The sequence below is a fragment of the Cebus imitator genome, unplaced genomic scaffold, assembly GCF_001604975.1.
Source record: "Cebus imitator isolate Cc_AM_T3 unplaced genomic scaffold, Cebus_imitator-1.0 Scaffold6, whole genome shotgun sequence".
Classification (NCBI taxonomy): Eukaryota; Metazoa; Chordata; class Mammalia; order Primates; family Cebidae; genus Cebus; species Cebus imitator.
The window spans coordinates 8533019-8557853 of NW_016107321.1; the positions used below are offsets into that span (position 1 = coordinate 8533019).

Genomic DNA, 24835 nt, shown 5'->3' on the forward strand with positions numbered 1-24835 from the left:
TCATATTGAATTGTAATCCCCCAGTGTTGGGGGAGGGACCTGGTGGGTGGTGATTGGATCATGGGGGCAAATTTTCCCCTTGCTGTTCTCGTGATAGTGAGTGAGCTCTCGTGAGATCTGGTTGTTTAAAAGTGTGTAGCACTCCCCCCTTTGCTCTCTTCCCCTTGTTCTGCCATGTGAAGAAGCTGGTTTTTTCCTCTTCACCCTTCCACTCTGATTATAAGTTTTCCAAGGCCTCCTGAACCGTATTTCCTGTATAGCCTGCAGAACTGTGAGTCAATTAAACCTCTTTTCTTTATGAATTACCCAGTATTAGGTAGTTCTCTATAGCAGTGTGAGAATGGGCTGTACGCCATGCTCTTAGCTTGCATCTCTTCCCCTACCCAATTTTCCTTCAATGAAAGAATGGTAAAAATAAGCATTCTAAACTCCTTCCAAATAATACAGCAGTTGCATTGCATTTTTTTTCTTCAGAACAAATAAGTATTAGAATTATTAGATGAAATAAGTCTTTATTCCTACTTCTCCCTGACCCCACCAAATAACCTCATACTGTTAAAAACTGTGCTACTAGTCATACAATCTTGAATATACATATATTCAATATATAACTCTCTCATCTATAAAGATGATTTGAGTGATTGTATCAAGTTGCAATTTATCACTCGACATTATAATATTTAGTCACATATGACCAATTAAATTACCCAACCTGACAAAAATCTATAGTGTGGTGCTTATTAATAGCTAATATATTTGTATAATGCATAGAATCATAAAAGTATAGCCCTAAGGTGTACATTTCTGTTGTTGTGATAGATTAACAACATTTCCTGAGTCAACCTTTTTATGCATTTTTTTATTTTTGAGACAGAGTCTTGCTCTTTGCCCAGGCTGGAGTGCAGTGGCTTGATCTCAGCTCAATGCAACCTTTGCCTCTCAAGTTCAAGCAATTCTTGTGCCTCAGCCTTTCTACTAGCTGGGATTACAGGAACCTGCCATGATGCTAGCCAATTCTTTGTATTTTTAGTAGAGGCAGGGTTTCACCATGTTGGCCAGGCTGGTCTCGAATTCCTGGCCTCAAGTGATCCACATGCCTCAGCCTCCCAAAGTTCTGAGATTATAGGCATGAGCCACTATGCCTGGCCTGATTCAAACATTTTTTATGGTTTGAAAAATATCAGAATTACGTTCTCCCCTGCTCACCACCTCTCCATTTCTTTTTTTTTTTTTTCTGCAAATCAATATTTTCTTTGAATGTGGAAAGATCCAGAGATGCTGACATATGAGAAGAAGCTTGTTCTGACAATTTCCAGGTTAGTTTGGTGGATGAATTTCATGAATTCTGGTGAGAATACTAACTTTTATTAGAATTCTTGGATTTCAGCAAGCCAGTTAGAGAAGCTAGTAAGAATTTGGATGTGTACCTCAAACGTTACATAGCTTTGGTATTATTATTCTTCCCTTTCTAAGGCATACTAAAACTGAAATAAATAAGATCCTGAAAACAAATGCCACTGGGTTTTTTTTTTTGTCTCAGAGCCCCAAAGCACTAAAGTCATAGGCATTCAAACCCTGCCATTTCCCCCTTTCTTGCTAGGTCACCTGGCAGCCCTGCTCTGTCCCGTTGTTCTTGTCATCTCCATGGGTTCTGGGCAACTGATGCTTTTGCTGTGTTCCTTCCTCTGTCTGCTCACAAAGGTGCAGGCATCTAGGAACAGGCTTCTCGTTTCCTCTGAGATACTTCTGGGGGACTGTTAGAGGCTGTGAGAGTCCATTTCCCTGTACCACACCCAAAAGCTCATTTCTCCTTTGTCATGAGACTCTCAAGAATTGTAGCTTTGTCTTCCTTAAGAGTAATTTTTCAGCTGGGTGTGGTGGCTCACATCTGTAATCCCACCACTTTGGGAGGCCAAGGTGGGAGAATCACTTGAGACCAGGAGTTTGAGACAAACCTGGGTAACATAGTGAGCCTTTGTCTCTACAAAACATAAAAAAATTAGCTGGGCATGGTGGTGCGTGCCTGTAGTCACAGCTACTTGGGAGGTTGAGGTGGGAGGATCGCTTGAGCCCAGAAGTTCAAGGTTACAGTGAGCCATGATTGTACCACTGCATTCTGCCTGTGGACCAGGCTCTTAAAAAAAGCAACCCAGTCGCTTAAAAAAAAAAAAGAGTAAATTTTCTGCCACCTAAGAGCATCTCTCATTATTGTTTGGGGATTCTGTGACATATCTTTTTTTTTTTTTTTTTTTGGAGATGGAGTTTCACTCATGTTACCCAGGCTGGAGTGCAATGGCGCGATCTTGGCTCACTGCAACCTCCGCCTCCTGGGTTCAGGCAATTCTCCCACCTCAGCCTCCTGAGTAGCTGGGATTACAGGCACGCACACCATGCCCAGCTAATTTTTTGTATTTTTAGTAGAGACGGGGTTTCACCATGTTGGCCAGGATGGTCTCGATCTGTTGACCTCGTGATCCACCCGCCTCGGCCTCCCAAAGTGCTGGGATTACAGGCTTGAGCCACCGCGCCCGGCCAACATATCTTTTTTAGGGAGAGTTAATCTCAGTATTTAAAGGCCCATCTCTCCATTCAATGTTTTCTTCAAAGTTTCTCTCAAGAGGCTGAGTCTTCAACAAAAATTAAAAATAAAAAGAATAATTTAAATATTGAGATTAGGACTCCCTTTTGCTATGGTTGAAGCTGTTTGGTTGACTTCGTGATTGAAAAGCTACACGTGCTTGTATATTACAAATAATCCTACAGATTTCAGTATCAATCATCCATTGCTCTATGACCAATAACAATGCAAGTTTTGTTTCTGTATTTCAGAAGTGTGTCTTGGAGGAGAGAAAGTTTAGAAGAAAGTTAGTTTAATTAAATTATCTGTACTTATTTGCATTGGTATAAAATGTACATATGTAGCAGGTATATAAAAATTAATTTTTCCCTCATTTCCTGTTTCTCAATGCTATTGAGTCATTAATTTCTTCATTCAGTAAATAGGCATTCATGCTTATGTACCATGCCCCATGGTCTGTGCTGGGGATATCACAGCAAATAAAGAGTATATGAGCTTGATCTCACAGTCTTGCAGTTTAGTAGCTGTAGATAGCATTAATAGTTAACTTCATCATCACTGCCCATCTCAATTTAGGAATCTTGTTAAGACCTAGCACATCTGATCACTTTCAGCATGAGAAAATATACAATTTAAAAAACAGAGCCAAGGCACAGTGGCTCATGCTTGTAATCCTAGCACTTTACGAGGCCGAGGTGGGTGAATCACCTAAGGTCAGGAGTTCAAGACCAGCCTGAGCAACATGGTGAAACCCCTTCTCTACTAAAAATGCAACAATTGGCTGGGCATGGTGATACATGCTTATAATCCCAGCTACTCGGGAGGCTGAGGCAGGAGAATCGCTTGAACCTAGGAGGCGGAGGTTGCAGTGAGCTGAGATCGGGTCACTACACTCCAGCCTGGTGACAGAGCAAGACTCGGTCTCAAAAAAAACAGCAAAAAATGAAAAACAAAAAAACCAGAAGGCAAACGATTCAGAGTATTGCCAGTACACATTGTGTGACTTTTTGAAAAATGTTAATTTGTGATATGTTTCAGTGTTCAGCAGTATGCTGTGAAAATTGTAAAGATCTTTATCTGCTTAGTAAGGCAAAAATGGTTAATTTTGTGTAATATACCTGTTTTGTATATAATACAAAGGAAATACCAATACTTTTGGTCTTTTTGAGAAGTCAACATAAAGCATAGAATATTAATGCTGTAGGGATGTGGAGAATATCTTATTGAATTCTGTCATTTTTATACAGGGGAAATGAAGGAGCCAGAGACAGGGCTGGGTGTCCCCCAGCCCCTGCTTCAGACAGAGGGGTGTAATTGAGACCAGCTGAGGCTGGATGACCTTACCACTAGCTTCAACTATAAAAAGAGAATTGCAGAGGAAAATACAAACTTAGAAGAGGCCAGGTTTTCTCCGGAGACTTGGTCTAATGCAAAGCCTTGTTCTTGAGGAAAGCCTATTACGGAGATTTGCTTTCGGAGGTGGCTGGCTTGCCACTTTCAGCAGGAGCAGAGTTGACAACTCCGAGACCTTAAAGAATGAGGTGACCAAGGGCAGCTCTCAAAATTTTACTCTAAAGGAAATGAATGGAATTTCCTTGGGAATTTTAGTTATTCAAGAATAAAATGCAAAATGTTTTAGAGCAAAAAAGAGAATTGGTTAAAATACTGTTTTTAAAAGCCAGTTACCCGTTTTATTAATTCCAAGTCACAAATGATTTTAAATGCCTCCCATTTTATATACCCCTGTGGAAAAATCACTGCCTGTTAAGCTGTGATCCAAAGCTCTCATCACTTTGATTTTATTTTGTACTTATTGAAAGAACTCTTTGAACTAGACACAAGTTTTTATCATTGGTCACTGTTATGCCTACAAGAACAGGGAAAATAAACAGGACCAAGCTTATTGGAAATGTTTGCCTCTGTGACAGCCTCATGCTGCCTGAGGACCAGGAAAATTTCAAGGTTGGTTGGATAAGGTATTCCTAAGGTTGGTTAAGGTATTCCTAAGCTTCTTTACATCAAGGGTTCAGTTCTTCTGCCTCGCTCTTCATTGATCATCATTGATGTCCATGATTTTGTAGATACCTGTTCCATTGAAGACACTGGTGATGCATCATTTCTTAGAATCTGTAAGGTAGCAAAAGGCCATTGGCACAGAGCTCTTTACTTGGCTTTGCAATTCAGTGGAGAGCTAGTCTACCGTGGTTCAGGAATGCGGCTGATCACTTCCTGGCATTCCCTCCCAACCTGTCTTCCACGCCCAGCTGATTCTGAGTTGTTACAAGAACTCAAGAGTGTGCCTCCCTTTTTTCAGGATTTTTATTTCCACATTGCTGATATTCAGTCATGCTTACATGGTGAGAACTCTCTTGCAATTGCCATAAGGCAGACAGAGATTGTCAGATGCCACCGACTCTGAAACGTCCTGATTTCGTGCTTCAGAGATGTAAGAATGTAAAAAGAAATGTGTCTCAGAACTAATGAAAGATGGCACAGAAAGACTTTATTTCCTTTAATACTCTTCTCCCTTTGGTATTTGACCTGTTCTGCTGCAGACAAGGTCAATTAGCTGCTTTGTTTTGTCACTGTAAGGAATCAAGGTTGGAGTTCTGTAGAGTGCCTGCCTGGTGTTTCTCTAGGTCACCGTCAGAATGCTGGTGATCTCTGAGCTGTCAACAGGTGTCCTGTGCAGAGCGGGCTGTGGCTGCAAAGTTTGAAAGAGGCTATACACCACACTTCTCTTATTTTCTTTATTCATTTATTTTTTGGAGCAGCTCTGAGTATATATCATATCACTCTCTTGGAGAAGAGACATAATATCAATGTGAGTATTAGCCTCTGAAAAAGTCCTGCACTAAAGAATCCTGTTTGAATGCTTACTTCTGTGTCCCCAAGCTTATTGAGTATCAAAGTCTTTCCCCTCCCTGTCTTTTTATGAGGACAGAGTTAGGGTATCCTCTAGGGTATTTCAAGGCTCAGTCCTAACATCCAAGCCTGCATCACTGCTGCTGACCTTCCATAGGACCCCCACATTGGATGCTGAGTTATCCTCAGAGGAAGGGCATATCCACAGAAAAGCTAGCACCATTCTCCCAGTCTTCAGGTAGCCTGAGGCTGTGGCCAAGGCGGACCTTTTCCAAGGGTCCTTTCCAGTGATGGCTTATCTTTATGTCCCTATGAGGGGTGTTCATGTCTGCATCTCATACTCAGTGGTTGGTTCCTCTTTTTTAGATGGTAGTGCTCTTTTCCCCTCACCTGTTAATCTGCACACTTTCACACCCTTCCCAGATCTGCCCTCCAGTAAGCATTTGATAAGCATTTAAGAAATGATGACATATTGTAGAAGACTGATACTGAGGCTCTTTTCTTGCTGGGGTGTGTGTGCGTGTGTGTGTGTGTTTACACATATTTTATACACATGTACACATACATGCTTATTATTTGTTCCATGTATTCTGCCTGTTCGGGGATATTAGAGGTAGCTGTGTCCCCTGAGGTAGGTATGGTTATTACCGCTGTTCTAGGGAGGTAAATGGAGGCTGAGAGGTGAGGGAGTGAATGCACCAGCAGATTCGTCTGAGCTTTGTGAACCTCACTTGAATCCTTGCTCTCAAATGTTATAAAACCATCTCCTAAGGACCCACTATTACCACAAAACACTTTTGGAAACCAGTTTGCTCACCACAACAAAGGCCCAGGACAGTCACCAGCTTCCTGGAGGAGGGAAGGCTGGTTCTGAGCGGAGGCTAGTGGAAAGCCAGCACTGTGTCCTTGCTGCGCAGTTTTTCACAGAGCTGGCTCTGTGCATAGAAACCGATTTAAGTTACTAGAGTCAACGTGCCGACCCAAAGTGGTGCCTTGGAGTTGGCTCTCAAGCTGTGGTCCTGGTGTTTCTGAGTTCTTATGACCTGAATAGAAAAAAATACATAAATAAAAGGCAAACAAGCCTAGAATCTTCTGTTCTGATCCAGTCGACAATGATCTTCTTATTACCTTGTTTTTGTTTGTTTGTTTGTTTTTGGAAAAAGTAATAATTTTATTAACTTGTGCTTTTGACATAGTAAAATACTTTTTTTTAAAGAGTTTGGGTTGATTTTATTATTATTTTTCACATGCAAGCTGCATTTATTTTTTCTTTTTCTTTTCTTTTTTATTATGCTTTAAGTTCTGGGGTACATGTACAGAACGTGCAGGTTTGTTACATAGGTATACATGTGCCATGGTGGTTTGCTGCATCCATCACCCCGTCATCTACATTAGGTATTTCTCCTAATGCTATCCTTCCCCTATCCCCCCGCCTCCTACTCTCCCTCCCCTGCAACCCCAGGTACATGGATGAAGCTGGAAACCATCATTCTCAGCAAACTGACACAAGAACAGAACACCAAACACCACACGTTCTCACCCATAAGTGGGTGCTGAACAACGAGAACACATGGACACAGGGATTGGAACATCACACACAGACTCTGTTGGGGGTTGATATAGTAAAATACTTTTTTAAAAATGAAATCAAACTACTGAATTATCAAGTCATGCAAGAAAATGACCGGAACATGCAAAGTGGCTCTGTCTATGAAGAGAACATGGTTGGAACACACAGTTGTTTCTGCCTTTTCATTCATTTGAGTCACCAAAACTTAATGATCCTTAGCAGCCCATGAATGATGGTGGAGCTGTGTGCATAGCGTGGTCTTTCCTTCTTTATGGTTTTCTATATTTTCTAAACCTCTCGTTATGTGTAGGTGTTAATTTTTAATGAGTAGACAGTATGTGAGTGTGGCAGGGAAGGAGAGGACTGTAAGGGATAAAGAGGAGCTGCCTGAGAAAGTTATGTGGGAGGGAGGTGGAAGAATAATAATGAAAGTCCGCTTCACACGGGGAAAAGGTGAGTGATGATGCTGACTTTCATTATCTTTCCAAACTGCATGCTGGCTGGAAAAATAATGACTTGGGCGCTACTCCCATTCCTGGTTTGCCATGCGCAGCATCTATGATGTCCCTTGCCTGTTTGCTTCTGGGGTGATCTACCATCCAGATGAGCTTGGATCTGAGTGCTTTCCTGAGATGCAAGACTTTCACTACTAACACTGGGGGCAGTTTTCAGTTGGTCATCCGCCATCTCCCTTCCTTAGAACTCTCTCGGGCAGTTCCTCCTCACCCCTTTTGTTCAACACACCCTCTCCCTGCCACACACACATGCTCTCTTCTCATTGAAAATTAATACATACACAGAACAAGAAGTTTGGAAAATATAGAAAAGTAAAAATAAGGAAAACCACACATGCATATAGCTCTACCATCATCCAGGAACATCTGCTATGAATATTGTGATATATTTACTTTCAGGTTTCTTTTCCATGTAGGCAACCTTTCTGTGACTTATTTTCACATTTCATAGCTGCCCTCAATACTCATTTCCACTAAATTATCTTCATAAAATTATTTGCAGGAGTGAGGAGAGCCTTGGATGATTTATTTCCTCCTCTATTCCTGAGATACGACCCTGGATGGATGCCCAAGGTGTAACATACAAGAACTATCAAAGACTTCAGTATCAGGTAATTAAATCCTTAACAGAGGTTGGCAACCATTTTGAGGTTTATAGATAAAGGAGGGCAGGGGAAATTGCAGAAAGTTTAGCAGAGAGCCACAATAGCTGTGGCATATTTCATTAGGAGATTACAGAGCCAATGCCATAATTATTATCAGTATACGAGTATTGCTTATATGAAAGAGTGTGATAAATTTTTCTCCTACCTCTAGTGAACGTCAGAGAAGACGAAATGAGTCTTAAGCATAGTGTGAAGGATTTAGGCTAGATAATAAGAAAAGTTATTAACTACCTTAGTGGGTTCGAGAGAGTCTAAGAAATCTCCTTCTCTGAAAGTCTTTAAAAATGATAGAGATTTTCCTATCAAGGAAGGATTAAGTGTGGGCCTGCCTAATGTAGAAGAATAAACAAAATAGCCTGCCAGAGTCTCAGCCAGCACTCAGGCTCTATGATTCTATATATATTAGAGAGCACATAAAATGCATGTAAAATTGACTTATTTTACATTTTCCTTTGAGAAACAAAGAAAAATAGATAGTGATATTTTTAAGGCTCACGTTTAATTTCCAGACAGTTGCGTAAGAACATGGGTGCTATGGGGTTGGATGGTAACATCAGAGGGGAAGCACTGGGCTGTAATGAAGTTGACTTTCCATTATTTCCCCAAGTTACATTCTCGTTGCTTTTCCCTGAAACTTTAAAATAGGTCCATTTAGTTCAGTAAATGTCTTAACTGGGAGTTTAAGTCCCATTTGTATTTCAAGGGATTATACCAAATCTACCTGGTTTGCAATGCCGCAAGTAACTTCCGGCCTTTGCTTCTTCAAGCCTGTTCTGTTGATTATTCTTAATTGTTAACAGCATTTCATTCAAATCTCTTTGTATTTTCTCCTGTGCTTTTCCTCTCGTGCACATTCATGTGAATAGTGCATTCCCTGTAAATACAGTCCATGGAGAACATCCCTTTCTATGCAAATTGGCAGCTCAGGGAATAGTTGTGTGCTTACAATGTCATTGAAAGTTGTACAAATCAATTGGCAAAAATTATTTTCTGTGATTATCTTGTTTTTGCAGTTACATTTTTAATTTTGACAGTTTAAGTGTGTTTAGGGGTCACGATAGTTAAAGGCCAAGCAGAATGTGGGGTAGGTCACTGCTCAGATTCCTACTGCTTGGCTAATGAGGTTTTCTTTCGACTTTTGGTGTCATTTAATCTCATTAACATTGAAGTGAGATACTTTAGAACAAAACAAATGAACAAATATTTATTGGGTGCCTGTGATGTGCAAGGTATACATATGGGGCAGTGAGGCATAAAAATTAAGAGCCCTTGCTTTCAAGATTTTCACCATCCAATTTAATCAAAATTATATAGTAATAAAATAAGGATATCGATCACATAGAAAAGGTACCGTAAAGTGGGACATGATGAATTGGCAGTAAACTATACAGGTTATAAGTACTCGATTTTGGAGAGAGAACTGCAGGCTGCAGTAGGAGCCTTTCATTCATGACATCTGAGTTGGCCTCAAAGGTGTTGGCTAAACAGAAAATGGGCCTTGTGGGATAGTAAAATAATGTGTGTAAATACTGAATAGGAGGAAGCAAAAGGTATATTTAAGAACCAATAAATACAATTTGGTTGAAAAGGAGACTTTGAGCAGGAGAATAGTGGAAAAAGTTTGGAGAGCGGTTCTCAGTTAATGCTAAGTGCATTCACTCTTCCATTGCTGTGGAACAAAGTACCACACATTTAACAGCTGAAAACAATATTCATTTATCATCTCATAGTTCTGTAGACCAAAAGTCCGGGTAGACACAGCTGGGTCCCCTGGTTAGCGTCTTAAAAGACCAAAATTAAGGGGTTTGGGATTAAGCTGGAGGTCCTGGAAACATTTCCCGGCTAAGCTCATCCAGATTGTTGTCAGAATTCAGATCCTTTGGTTGTAAGAGTGAAGTCTTTATTTTCTTGTTTGCTGTTAGCCAAGGGACACTCTCAGCTCTCAGTGGACACACTCAAGTCCTTACCGCATGGTTCTCCTGTCTCCGCAACAGAGGACTCCATTCATGTTGAATCCATGTAACTCTTTGGATCTCTGCCTTCCTCTTCCACCACCAGCTGGTAAAAACTCTCTGCCTGTAAAGGTCTCATATGATTAGCTGAGGCTCTCTCAGATAATCTTTCTTTTGATTAATTCAAGGCCAGCTGATTAGTGACCTTAATTACATTTACAGAATCTCTTTGGCCATGCAATACAACATAATCATGGGCAAAACACACAGAGACAAAGATCATGGGAGTCATCTGAGTACCCTGCCTACCACACCAAGCCAATCGTGTGATGCCACCACGTCCCCACGTGTTGCCTAAGAGCTCAAACCTCAGGACATGTGTATAGGATACAGTAACTAGTTTAAACAGGGGCAGAAATGTGGTAGGATTTGGCATTTTTATCAACTCTATTTTACCTTTAAGGGAAGTTCTTACATATTCTTCTATTCAACTTTCAAGGTTATAAGCATGTGAAAGGCTTTCTTATGCCTCTAAAGACTTTGGCAGTGTTACTAACTTGACCTAGATGGGAGGACAAACTTGAAAGAGTAAGAAAAATTCCCCTGAGGGTGTGTATACTATTCATGAATCTTTTTTTCTTTCCCTGGCCCAAGTATCCTTCTATTTACTACATTTTTTAAAGAGTCATGTCATTCCACAAAAAGTACAAAATCCTATTTCAAGGCATAGCCTGTAGTAGAGTTGGTGTTGGAATTTAGTTTAGAAAAAATAACTCTAAATGTCTATAACTAAAATTTACCATGCTAATGGTATTCTCCAGTCCAACATGCTTGCAACATGTTGAATCATTCAGGGAAGAAACAGTGTTTATTTCTATCTCTCTCAGTGAGCCATTGCATCCAATCTGAAATTTGACAGTCATCTAAGTGGGCAGCAGAAAAAGGGAAGGCTGAGTGTATAATGTAGAAAATAGTGTCTTGTACAGTATCATTGGAATGAGTTGCTGATGCAGTGTAGCCGTTACATGCAAACAGCATAAATACTGCCAGTCAGCAGATTCCTAGCACCCCTACTAGCTTTGGGCAGAGCACGGAGCAAGACGTTGCTGAGTGTTTGAAAAATCTTCAAGTCTTCTTAGACTATGAAAGAAGGCTGTCCCTTCATTGGATGCTTAACTTCATTTAGGAAGAGTGTTAAGACCTTTCTCATAATCTGTGACTTCCATGCTAACCGATGAATACAAATATTGTTATCACCTTCCATTGACAGAGGACTACATTGTTACAATGGAGAAAAGTGTTAATCCTTTTGTAATTAATGCCGTATTGGGGTCAGCACATGTCAAGGATGTCGTCGGATTTTGGTAAATTAACTTTGAAGTCCTTTTCTTAATTCTCATTTTTCTTTTATCTTAAAAAGTAACCATTGCATATAACTTTGTCCTTTTTCTTTTACCAATGATATAAGACTTAGCTTTTATGTTGACATGAAACCAAACCAGACAAAAGGTGAATAGGAAGGACACATGACTCTTACTATCCTACTCCCTTAACTAAACACAAAGAAAAATTCAGCATAGAGAAATTACTATGACCTTGTAGTAAAGAATAAGCATTGGCTTAATAATTTCTAGGTCTCATACCTGGAAAGTAACCAGTGCTTATTAAATGGTATCTATTCTGATTACTATTAATATAATTTTCACATACATATATAAGAAGGTGACCAGGCATTTCACATACTGGAGTAGAAGTGCAAACAGTAGCTACGTCTTAAGTTCAGCAGGGTTAGAGTGATGGGTTACGGTGTTCCTGAAGGAGGTGGGCTTCAGTCAGTGCTTTCCTGAGTGGCTTCTTTAAAAAAAGCCCTAGTTTGTTATGATTAACACAGTCCTGGGGTCAAATATGTTTAGCTACCACAGGCTGGAAAGATTCAAAAGGTTTCTTCACTTTGTGACTTCTCAGAGCGTTTTATGACAATTATGTAATAACTCTCCAAAAGCAAGACTCAATATGTAGTGATTCCCAAGCATATTTGATCTTTTTGTTCTTCCATGGAGCTCCCACAGCTGGAGTGGTGGAGCGAACTCTGGGAAATGTGAGGTAAGATCCTGTCTTGAAGGATGGGTGGGAGGCCTCAGGTAGTTGATGGAAATGGGGCAAGCATTGCGTATTATAAGCAGAAGGTTTGGAAGGAGCAAAGGCAGAAGTGTGGTGAGCCATGAAAGACTAGCTAAAAGGGTGGGGTGGGGACAAATGGGGAGGAAAGGACTGTTGTGAAGAAACAGGAAATGAGTGGAGGTAGTTGGGTGTTTTTGTAGTTATTGTCTTGCTAGCATTTTGTAAAAGACAGATTAATCTGTCAACACGTCCAGAGTGGTCTGGATAGGCAGAGCCTGTAGGCAGGAAAACTCGTCAGGAGTCTTTTGTGTTTGTCCATGCATGGGGTTACCAGATCCTCCCCAACCTTGTTTCTCTCATATGATCTCTCAGCCGATGATGGTGTGGTCCCTGCTGTGCTTGGGCTCCGTGTTGGCAGGTGTCCAGTATTATCTCAGGGACCCAACATTTGCACCAGGTCTCCAAGATAACACCTTTCTTAATGTCTGGATATGCCTTATAACATTTCTGTTTCTCTAAGCCTGTCTTTGACTCCACACCATTTCTTTTTATTTTATTTAATTTTTAAAGTTTTTAAATTTTACTTTAAGTTCTAGGATACATGTGAAGAGTGTGCAGGTTTATTACACAGGTATACACGTGCCATGGTGGTTTGCTTCACCTATCAACCTGTCACCTGGGTTTTAAGCTCCACATGCATTAGATATTTGTTCTAATGCTCTCCCTCCCCTTACCCTCCACACTGTTTCTTAAAAGAACATGTTATTATAAGCTGGAGACACTCACCATTAGGTGCCGCTTCCTTCAAGGTTGGCTGGTCTAAAACCTGCACAGACCACAGCCCTTTATGGTGCATTTCATGTTTGCATGTCTGTCATCTGGAATGCCTTGTAGACTATGTTGGCAACTGGCCAAGCTGAGCGTAGAAAGAAAATGGCCTACCAGCCTTCATAGCCTTTCCTCTTTGAGTTATCGAGGAAACAAAACCAGAGTTGTTTCAGCGTGAATGACAGTAAAAAAGATAACTGAGGAAAGTGCTGGTCAATCACAGTTTACAGTTGCTGGAGAGCCCAGCTTGGAAGGACTCAAGGACAGAGTGCTGATCTCCACGGGAGGAACAATTGTGCTTTTAGGGAATCTTCTCTCTGTTCTTGGTGCTTCTCTCTTCCCTCCATTCTTATATTACGGGGATTAGCAAGTCCAGCCTGGTGAATAATAGATGCTGGATAAGCTCCCTGTCTTCTCCCTTACCTCTTAATTCATTTTGACCTTGACTTGGAAGATATCCTTCTACCACGCAGGCATTGTCAGCCATAGTTTTACACCGTTTGATCGTGTTGCTATTTGGAGTGTGAGTTGTTTTTTAAAAACTATACAAAGAATAACTTCTTTTATTTTCTTAACATGTGAGAGGTGAAATAAAGGAGCTCCTGATAAGTGTAGAGATTAGGAAACAAAGCGACAACTAAGTCTCCACACCTCACAGCCGACAGCTGCCCCATTAATGTCATGTGCGTTTACAGCAGAAGTGGTCAATGACAACACAGTGGAAGGCAGTTCAGGTCACAAATGCAGAGCAGGAAATATATTTTCATCTTGTTATTTATGACCCAGCCTTAAAGGAAAACAGATGGTACTACTTTCAGAGCTGTTTTGCTCTTGTTTCAAATGGCTAATTCAAATCAAACACGGATTCTATTCTTAGTCGAGGCAGCTGCTGCATTGTCTGAGCTGGGCTGTTTTTACCAACACCCCTTCCTCTGACAGAATGGCCAGAGAAGACCACAGCAACACCACTGTCACTACCACCCAGCAGTCCTAAGAGAACTGCATTTGTTGGCAGCAGCACAAAGCCTATTGCCGGCTGACACCATTTAGGATAAACTGTGGTTGCATTTTGAGTAGAATCCGGAACCTCCACTCCCTTCCCTCTTGCATTTAATTCTTTCCCTTTGAAAGCAATGATTTATTCCAATTTTAGAATAGAGTGACCTCTCAGGGACCCTTAGGGTGGGAAGATTGCAAAGATGGGAAGAGAAGTCAAAAGGGGCTAAGAGAGGAAATGGAATGTGAGAGATGCTCTCACAACACAGAGAAGACAGCAGACGCTACTTAGGTGCCCTCTCCCAGGGCAGCCATATTGTCCTGCTGATTTTCTTTAGTCAAAGGTTCTGTTTATGAGACTCACTAATAAGACATTAAAGAGTAACTGCTTACATTAACCATCTTTAAAAATCAGTTTTGAAAACCAAGTAATATATGTTCATGATTCAACAACAACACTTTCCATCTATTCATTTCTTGACCCTACGCACACTCCCTGGGTTTAATGCTCCCACTGGACACCCACTCCCTTCCCTTCTATGCCCAGAACCAATCATTTCAAATTTTTTCTAGCTATTAACTTCAGATATTGACTTCCGTATTTCTAAGAAATGTGCTTATAGAGTTGAGTCTTTATTTAGTTTGAGACAATATCTCTTACATTTCCTTAATGGTAGTTGAGGATTTAGCTTGTCTACAACTCCTCCCTTGACTCATTTATTCAATTGAATTATATTATATTTTCAGTTAATTACCTAACAGTTTTATGTTATTATGACTAGTTAAGTTATTTTTATTGTTTAGCCACGTCAAGTATTATTAGATTTCCTTTTGGTACAACTTGTTTTTCCTGAAGTTAATAATTATACATTTTTTATTGGCTTATTTTTATCTATTTCTTTAAACTTTTCTTTTGAGATCAAAACTTGCTTTCAAATAAGCAAACACATCTAAATATCTGTTTTCACTCTCCTTCCCCGTTTTTATTGTCCTTTCTTCTGAAAGCCTCCTAACCCTTCTTTCTCTTTCCATTAACTCTGATCTGTTTATTGGCTAAGTCTTTTTAATAAGGCCTGCTCTAGGACTTCCCATTACTTTTCCTGTGTTGGCTCACTTTCTAAGATTCCACATTTAGTTATAAGATCTTAAACACAAATATGAGGGAAGTCAAGTTTTTGATTCCTTGCATTCTTGAAACTCTTGTTAATTTACCCTCACATTATACAAACATAGCTCAACATGGTAGAGAAAATGAGAAACAAAGTGTATTAGTCCATTTTCATGTTGCTGGTAAAGACATATCTGAGACTGGGAAGAAAAAGAGGTTTAACTGACTTACAGTTCCACGTAGCTGGGGAGGCCTCACGATCATGGCAGAAGGCAAGGAGGAGCAAGCCACATCTTACATGGATGGCGACAGGCAAAGAGAGAGCTTGTGCAGGGAAGCTCCTGTTTTTAAAACCATCAGATCTTGGGAGACTCATTAACTATCATGAGAACAGCACAGGAAAGACCTGCCCTCATAATTCAATCACCCCCACTAGATCCCTACTATGACATGTGGGAATTGTGGGAGCTATAATTCAAGATGAGATTTGGGTGGGCACACAGATGAATCATATCACCAAGATTAGTGAACTTTAAGATATATTCTACTGAAAAAAGCTCTTCAAAATAAAACATATGCCTAAATGTAGAACCCAAAACTATAAAACTTCTGGAGGAAAACAGGTGGAAATCTTTGTGATCTTGAGTTAGTCAAAAATGACTTAGTTATATCACTAAAAGCTTGATTCATTAAAAATTGATTAATAAACTAAACTTCATTAAAATTAAAAAAAAATTGGCTCTTATATAAGAATATGGAAAGAGAAATCACAGACTGGGGGCAAATATTTGCAAAACACATATCTGATTTAAAAAAACCTCTAAGCAGACTACATAAAAAACTCTCAAAACTCAACAGTAAGAGCATAAACAGATGACAAATAAGCATGTGGAAAAGATGTTCAACATCACTTAGTCACTAGAGAAATGCAAAGAAAAGCTACAGTGAGATACTGCTTCACACCTGTTAGAATGGAAAATTAAATGAACTGACTACATCAAGTATTACCAAAGATGTAGAGGAACTGGAGATCTCATATACTGCTAGGGGGAATGTAAGATGTTACAATCACTTTGGAAAGCAGTCTGGTAGTTAAAAAAAAATTAAACCGGAACCTCTTATATGGTCCAACCATTTCACTACTAAGTATTTACCCAAGAGAAAAGAAAACATATCCATACAAAGGCATGTCCATGAACGTTCTTAGCAGTCTTGTTAAATAATAGCCAAATCCTAGAAACAGCATAAATGTCTATCAACAAACAAATATATAAACAAACTATGGTATATCCATATAGTATAATGCCACTCAGAGGCGGAAAGGAACAAAATATTGCTACACCTAATAGCATACATGAAACTCAAAATAAATAGCCTGAACGAAAGAAGCCAGACAAGAATGATTACATACTGCGTGAGTCCACTTACATAAAATTCTAGATAATAGGAATGAATCCATTGTAGCAGAAAGCTAATCAGTGGTTGCGCGGGGTGGAGTGGGGGCACTAGAACAAGGGATTACAAAGGGTTCACTGTCTTAATGTGGTGAAGATTTTGTGGATGTATACTTATGTCAAAGCTTATCAAATTGTACATTTTAAATATGTGCAGTTTTTATGTCAATTATACCTCAATAACTTTTTAAAATTAAAAATAAAGCATCATGTGGATACATCTGAAATTATGCATTTTTAATAATTACAAGAATGCTTTCAGATCACTGGTATATGTACATCCATCGATACTGATTCCATCAATATGGATTCAACCAAGCCCTGTGCTAGCGAAACAGAGTCCCTAACACTGGCTGTTAGTCTAAGGGAGAGAGGGATAATTGTATATATAAAATAATAATGAAAACATGTAACACTTACTGAATCCTATGGGCTAGGCATTTGTAACAATGTGTCTTCTATGTGTAACTCACATGTTACTGACGCAGGAACTGTGGAGCCAAAGGGTAAGTTCCTTGCCCAGGATCAGGCAGCACGTGGCAGAGTTGAGATCCACACCCTGGCAGGATGGCTGCAGAGGTCGTGTTCCTACCCACCTCACTGCTCTGCCTTCACGATGACAAACTGAGAAGTGCTGTGAAGCGACATTGCACACTGACCCAGTGATGTGTCCCAGGAGGGCTCTACCTCGGCTGTGGCGTGGGGAGTGGGGAAGGGTGCCCCAGGGAAGCCTTGCTTGAGTTGAGATTAGGTGAGAGGGGTAAATGCCTTCCAGGCAGTGGGTGTGTGGGACTTGTGTCTTTGACCAAATAGCCTTTTCTAACCACTCTCTCCATTTCTCCGTTTCTCTCCTTGTGTTTCTTTCGTTGTCTTTCTCTAAAACGAATAGAGATGGAGTCCCATGCATGTGTCTTACCCTTGACAACCACAGGCAACAGAACTGAGCCCCTGGAGCCTGGAAGCAAACATGTCCCCTTTTCTGATGGAGTCCCTGAAGGCTCAAGGAGAGTGGCTGGATGGCCATACACGTAGGCTAGCCACTTCATTTTACTTTGAAACAGCCTGGGCTTTCATACTTTTTAAGAAACTTTTATTAAGCCTTCTGAGGGAGTCCTGCAGCTGCTGAATGCTTTCCCAAAATTCATTTCCTTCTTTGTGGAACCTCTGTAAATGATGCTGATACTGTAATGCTGTCACCCAGAGTTCCACCTGAGCTTGTGCTTGTTCACTTGGAAAGGGGAGATACACTCAGATTTGCATTGCCAAAGGCCAAAGCTGCTCATCCCCAACTCACCACATTGCTAACCTAAACACATCATAGAATTAAAATTTCGACTAATTGGCAATTAGCAATGGTCATAAAGAGTGTAGGGTGCTGTTGTAAAGCCCATGTAACCCTCTGATACTATAATTGTCTTAAAGGAAAAGCCGGATTAGAGAGGAGGCATGACAATGTGAAGGACGTTCAGTGCTCAGCAAGTTGAGACAGGCAGCCCAGGGGCCCCACTAATCTTTAAGCCCCTGAAAAGTATATTGTTAATACTACATGACAGATAAATTATATCTCGAACCCCAAGAAATGCCTAGAGGGAAATCAAAAAAATGCCGTTAGCAAGCAGACCTTTTATAATTTTCCCAGGATACTGCTTTGTTTCCAGAAACTCGGCTCACAGCCTCCCTGAATCACATACGTTACATTACCAGAAATAGTTGCTGACAAATACTTCATTTAAATGCTATTGAGATAAAAGCAGGAAGGCCGTGAATAGTTAAAGGCAGAAAGGTAACATATGTGTCCATTGGTACGCTGTCCCAAATGGGTAGTACCTTCATCATTTTTTTCATTGCTCATTGTTGTATCAGGGGATCGGAAGACATATGTCACTTTTTCACCTTAACAGGGCATTTTCTAGTTTGTTTGGATTTATGTCTCCAGCTTAATGAGATTTAAATGGAATTTTTGTATGTGAATAATATGGAGCATTAATGCAAAAAACTTTCGTTGGCTGTGCTGCTGGCACGATTTGCATAAGGGTTTTTAAATATGAAAGAAGAACATTGAAGTCCTTATAAATCACAGGTCATGAGCTATACTGGAGCAATGGAGGGAGCAGATCAGATTATCTAAGTAACTATAGTTTCTGGAAAAAGGTTACATCTTCAGATTTATGAATGTTGCCTCTGTGGGAGAAGAGCGAAGGTGTGTGGGCCTAGATGTGAGATGAAGCTTGATAGGGCCTCAGCATCCCTGATGGGCCTTCTCGGGCCTTGTCCACATCCAGGCTGTCTCATCCTCTCTAACCAGATAATCCTGGACTCCTATGTTGCACTGTGCTATGTAGACAAGGTTCTTAGGGAGAGCACCCAAGGAAGAAACAGAGTGTGGGTGTGTTAGAGGGATAGAACTAATAAGATATATATATAAGTAAATTTATATATATTTAAAATATATATTTATAAAAATATATAATGTATATATAAAAGTATATATAGAAAGGGAAGTTTTTTAAGGAGTATTAAACTCACAGGATCACAAGGTCCCACAATAGGTCATCCGCAAACTGAAGAGCAAGGAGAGCCAGTCCGAGGCTCAAGGCTGAAGAACTTGGTGTCTGACGTTCGAGGGCAGGAAGCATCCAGCACGGGAGAAAGATGGAGACTGGGAGGCTAGGCCAGCCCAGGCCTTTCACGTTTTTCTGCCTGCTTTATATTCTGGCCGTGCTGGCAGCTGATGAGATGGTGCCCACTCAGATTGAGGGCGGGTCTGCCTTCCCCAGCCCACTGACTCAAGTGTTCATCTCCTTGGCAGCACCCTCACAGACACACCCAGGATCAATATTTTGCATCCTTCAATCCAATCAAGTTGATACTCAGTATTAGCCATCCCAGTGGTCACAAACTTGGTTGTATGAGAGATGTGGCTCTCTCTATCTTTTCAAATAATTCAACTTGTCTAATCCTGAGACCTCTTATACTTAGAGGATCATGGAAATCATGCCACTGTTCCCTTGCCAGCCTCAGGACATTCTAAGGTCTCACGCCACTTTCTTATACCTCCTTGGGGCTCAGAGGATCTCTATAAGGTCTCCTTACTTGCTTTGAGTCACCTCACAGCTGTCTCTACTCTGGTATTTTACTTGTCCAGAGTTCTCAGGAATAAAAGGAGGAACTTAGATTTACCCTCGGAGGACTATAAATTTTGCCTTCGAAAGTCAATGGAGTTTGCCTTTGTGATTATCCTCCTTCTATTATGTGCTACCCCTTCTCAAAGGCAGTAAGCAGGGGATTCCCCAGATGACCTGATGGGAGGAAAAGGAGGAAAGGGATAGGAATATCCTGGGGCAGGGAGACGATGCAGTCAGAAAATCTTTGATCGTGTCCTCTGCGCAGGCCTCGGTCTGCTGCTGCAGTTTAATCAAGTCAGTGCAACTCAGGGTCCACGATGGTGTGGGGCAGCTTGCTGGAAATCTGTGCCCTTCCAAAGCTCTTACGGAAATGAGATTGTGATTTCAATCTTGATTGCCTGCAGAATCTCCGATATGAAGCAGTATGAAGTCACTGTCTCCCTGGAAGAGAGGAAGAGAGTTAAAAGGAAGGAGCCCATCAGTCATTCTTACAGGTTACCATGAAAATATCCATATGGAGCTGTGCTGGGCTGGACCGCACTTTGCAAGGTTTAGGGAGAGGTGGGGTTCTGCTACCTCCAAGGTGCCAGTGGAGGCTAGAACCCGTGTCACGGGGTGTTAGAGGGAGATGCATCTGAATCAGGGTTCACGACAGAGTTATGCTGAGACCAAAGGAAAATCAGTCATACTGAGACTGTCCCTATTTAAATTTTGATATTTTATCCATCATGGATTTTGTTTTAATAAATTTTGATTGTAGATACCCTTATAAATTTGACATCACAGGTAAACTCCTTACTCACTCTACCCTAATGCCAGCCCTGGATCTAATCTAGCTCCTTACATTTTTAGATGAGGAAACTGAGGCACAGAGAACATAAAAAGGCTTGCCCAGTTTGACAAAGGTAATTAATGAGAACATGAATTCAAGTTTATTTTCAGCATGGGAGGCTTTCTTTATCCCTTCCTACTACATCATACTGCTCCTTCGTTTGCTAATTTTTTAAAAAAGATGATGGAAGGAAAAATTTCTAGAAGTCTGGAGAAAGTTTCCTTCTCATCAAGTTTAAGGCCTATAGCGAGGGGTGAGGTGGGGGCAAGGTGAGGTGACAGATGAGCATGGGAGGGGAGAGCCCAGGAGCTTGAAGCCAGTCGCCCGGCACGGCTCCCGGTGGAGCCTACTTTCTCTATAGCTACAGATTATCTCTTCTAAGGTAGGTCAAGTAGAATCTTTAAATGGCTGCTTCTTTAGACTTATAGCTATTTTAATTTAACTCCAAGTGCTCAGAGGAGCACTTTTATTTAACTTCAATAGTATAGCTTTATTAAAGTCAAATAAGAAATAGGAAAAAAGGGAACCCACAGAAAATATGCCAATGGAAATTCTTATTTGAGAAATGACCAGATATTATATGTCTTTCATTTTAATTTATTTCTTGAGCATTGAATGAAATTTTAGGCCCACCTGAGAAGCAAAATAAGATTAGCCTGCCAAACAATAGGTAACCAGGTTAAAAAAAAAAAAAAAGGACAGCAAAATTTGCAGAGATAAAAGTTTAATTATGTCCTAGTTGCTTGCTGAGATTTGGAAATCAATGTAGTTATTTCAATATAATTCTTGGTGGGCTATCAAATGACATGAGGGATCTTTGTATCCCTTCTCTTAAAATATAGCCACCATAAAATAATTAACAATAATGGAGTTGACATTAGATTAATGTAGCTAACCTTAGGTTGGTAGCGGAATTGCTTCTTGAATGAAAGAGAAGAAAAAAAAAAAATTAAGAGCAGACCTCTGTGTGAGTGAAATAGCAAGGAACGTGCCTGGAACTCAGAAGACATTTTATCCTTTGTCTCAGTGTGAAATAAAATTCTAAAATCTGCTTAAGACTTTCTTTTAGAAAAATTTTTGAAAAATGCCTTAAATGAAAAATCTGGGTGATAGAAATGGATCACTTTAATATATTTTAGATTGCAAGTAAAATATTTGACATACCATGTTGCAAAAACTGATCAGCACAATTTTCTCTTTTGACAGGGGCTGTGGGGATGGTGGCATCATGGGATTTTGAGATAGATTTGAGTTCTGTTTGGGCCACTTAGCAAGTTGTGTGACTGAGTCTTAGAGTTTTTGTGTGTGTGATTATGAAGACAGTAACACAAATTTGTCAATCTTACAATGTTTTTGTGCAGTGTAAACTCCCAAGTTCTTTCTCTCTCTATATATATATGTTAATTTTATTTGTTAAGTAGTTATTAAAGATTAATATTTCAGTAGATTTTTAGAAGTTTAAAAAAATCTGCTGAATTGCTCTTTAATGGATCCAAATATTCTGTTCAGTGTCATGTACCTGGGTTCATGAGACTGTGAAAGAGCATTTTATTTAAAAAAAGAGAGAGAAAAATGTCTTTGGAAACTTTGCTTTTTTAAAAAAACCTTTTATTTATTTGATTTATTTTTATAGAGACATGGGTCTCATTTTGTTGCTCAGACTGGTCCTGGCTTCAAGTGATCCTTCTACCTTGGCTTCCCAAAATGCTGAGATGACAGGCATGAGCCACCATGCCCAGCCTTTTCGAAATGTTCTGCCTATGCTTGGTACAGCTCATTGCAGAAGTGAGGCTCAATCAGTGAGCATTCTGCTCATGAGCTGAGTCTCAGTATTGAATTTTCTTATTTAAGCCCCATGCAGATACCAATTATTTCCACTGATATTATCCTGTTGTTGACATGCAATTTAATACTTGGTTTCCTGAACATTGTGAAATCAGATTCTATTGTAACTATTCTGGAGCCAGTTGCTTTAGCTTCAATACCTGAGAAGATTTCTAAAGACCCCAAAACATTGTGGATGTCATTATTGGAAATTCCTTACTCGGGTCCCTTTGCTTGGGAATACTTTGGACTTCTGGTTCCAGCAAAAGTCTGAATCTGACTTTTTATATGTCATTACTAACTTGGTTAAATCATTTAAATGTACATCATCTGACAAAAAAGGAAGATTCCATGATGTAAAAAGAAAACAACGACAACAATGCCCCCAAAACCCCTTGGGCCAGGAAGATGGAACCTATGAGATATGTGGGATACCTGCAAATCATCAGTCCCCTAATTGACTCATGGATCTCAGAAATATTTCTTGAGAACCAACTATAATGCCAAGTGCTATACTAGACCATGAATACAGTTGTGAGTAAAAATTAATTACAGAATCCGCGCCCTCAAAGAGTATTCAGTGTAGTAAGGTAGATTTTAGTCAAATAATCACAAAAATGACTGGGAAATAAAGACTTTCCTAAGTGCTGCCAGGGAGAGGTTTAAGGTGACTTAAGAGTAAACAGCAGGGAAAGTTGTCTGGACACAGATGCTGACAGAGGCTCCTTGAAGAAGTCATGTGTGAACTGAGATCTGAAAGATTTGTAATTGCAAAAAGAAAGAAAGACACAGGAAGTGGGTAGGGGCAGAAGGATTCCAGTGGAGGGCACAGAAATTAGCAAAGCCCTGTGGCAGAGGTGGCTTGGGGCTCCCAGAGGGCTGGAGAGCAGACCAATGTGGCTGGAACCTACCATGTGGGAGCAGATAGCAGCCAGACCATGCAGGTCGTGGTGGCCAGAGTAAGAGTTTTTGTCTTGATTCTAAGGGTAAGGGAATTACTGAAATGGTTTAAACTGGCTTGTGTGCATGTGTGGGTGGCGGTGTGTGAGTGTATATGTGACAAGATCTGATTTGCGGTTGAAAAAGATGAATGTGGTTGAAATATGAACAGGAGATTGAAGGTGAGCTTGTTAATGAGTGGAGATGCTTTAAAAGGACCTTGTAGTTGTCTAGGAAAGAGCTGATGGTGGTTGATATTAAGGTGAGGGAGGCAGAGGTGGGGCAAGGTGGGTTTTGAAAGATACTTAGTAAATAACTTGGTAAGACACAGTGCAATGACAGGCGGTACCTTGGAGTTTCTTCTGATAGTTTTGGGAAAGCCCATCTAAGTGGTAGTGATTTTTAATTTTTGATCTTTTCAAAATGAATGAATTTATTTAGGTGTTGATGCATACCTACAAGAGTTAAGGAGTGTATGAGGCACTGGAGAATTTCATGAGAATTTCAGCAATGTGCCCGCCCTCATGGGCTCACAGCTAAATGGTAGGGTCACTTTCTTTGTAAAGGCACTATATTCTTATTTCTGTACTAATCTTTTCCGTATGTTTCTCTCAAACGATGCCTTAGAATGCCATGAAGATAATTTGGCATGGCAACATTTGCCATCATGGATTGTGTTGAGCAGCTGAAATCTGTTTCACATACAGATAACCAAGGTTCATGCAGTACTTTCATTTGTGAGTTTCTGTCTTGTTCTCATACCTTCATTGGTGTTTAGATGTACTGAAACTTCCCTGTGGTCTACGAATCTCATCTTTTCCCTTTGAAAATGTGGTTTTGATTGCTCAAGTTACATCTCTGTCCAGTGGCACTTGCACAGGCTCTAGCAATGGTGGAGGAACTGGATGCAACACCTCGGATGCAGTAGATTGGGAAACAGATGATAAATTGAAAGATGTAACAGGAAATCCTCACCCAACAGTTTTCAGAATTTAACCTATAGCTGCTTCAAAACATTTCCCCTTTAACTGCTATGGAGTCTTCGTTTTTAAAAACAGAAGAAAGCTAAAAGTAGAGAGGAATATAAAATAAAGAACAAAAGGTATTTTCTTAAGCTATTTGCTAAGCACAGTGGGCATTGTAATACCTGTCTATCTCATTATTACCTTATACATCTTATGATCTTTATTTCTGTTTAGTAGAATAAAAAGGTAGACCTCGAATTTATCTCTATTGGATGCAGAATGATTTTCTCACATTACCCTTTCATCTGATCTCTTTTATATAGACAGACACATTTAATTCTTATGTATTCTGATCTTTAAAATCTTAATTTTGAAAAATATCACTTCTGTGGAGGGTTGACTTCTCTGGGTTCTCGTGCAGAAAAATTCTTTCTGCCTTTGATGTCTTATATTTCTCCTACTTGATCTCTCACTGCTCGTAATTCTGAGTCACCTGGT

The 24835-nt window shown here is 40.1% G+C and overlaps 1 long non-coding RNA gene across 3 annotated transcripts in view; it reads left to right on the forward strand.

Annotated features, from left to right (window-relative positions):
- Positions 1-24835, forward strand: part of LOC119472676 — a 516691-nt gene that overhangs the window by 90070 nt on the left and 401786 nt on the right. For 2 of the 3 annotated variants that reach the window (XR_005201841.1, XR_005201842.1), the window contains exon 2: positions 8031-8139. This is a non-coding gene — a long non-coding RNA (uncharacterized LOC119472676). Of the gene's footprint in view, positions 1-1260; positions 1349-8030; positions 8140-24835 lie in introns of those variants that run through there. The other variant, XR_005201840.1, reaches the window with a different exon arrangement.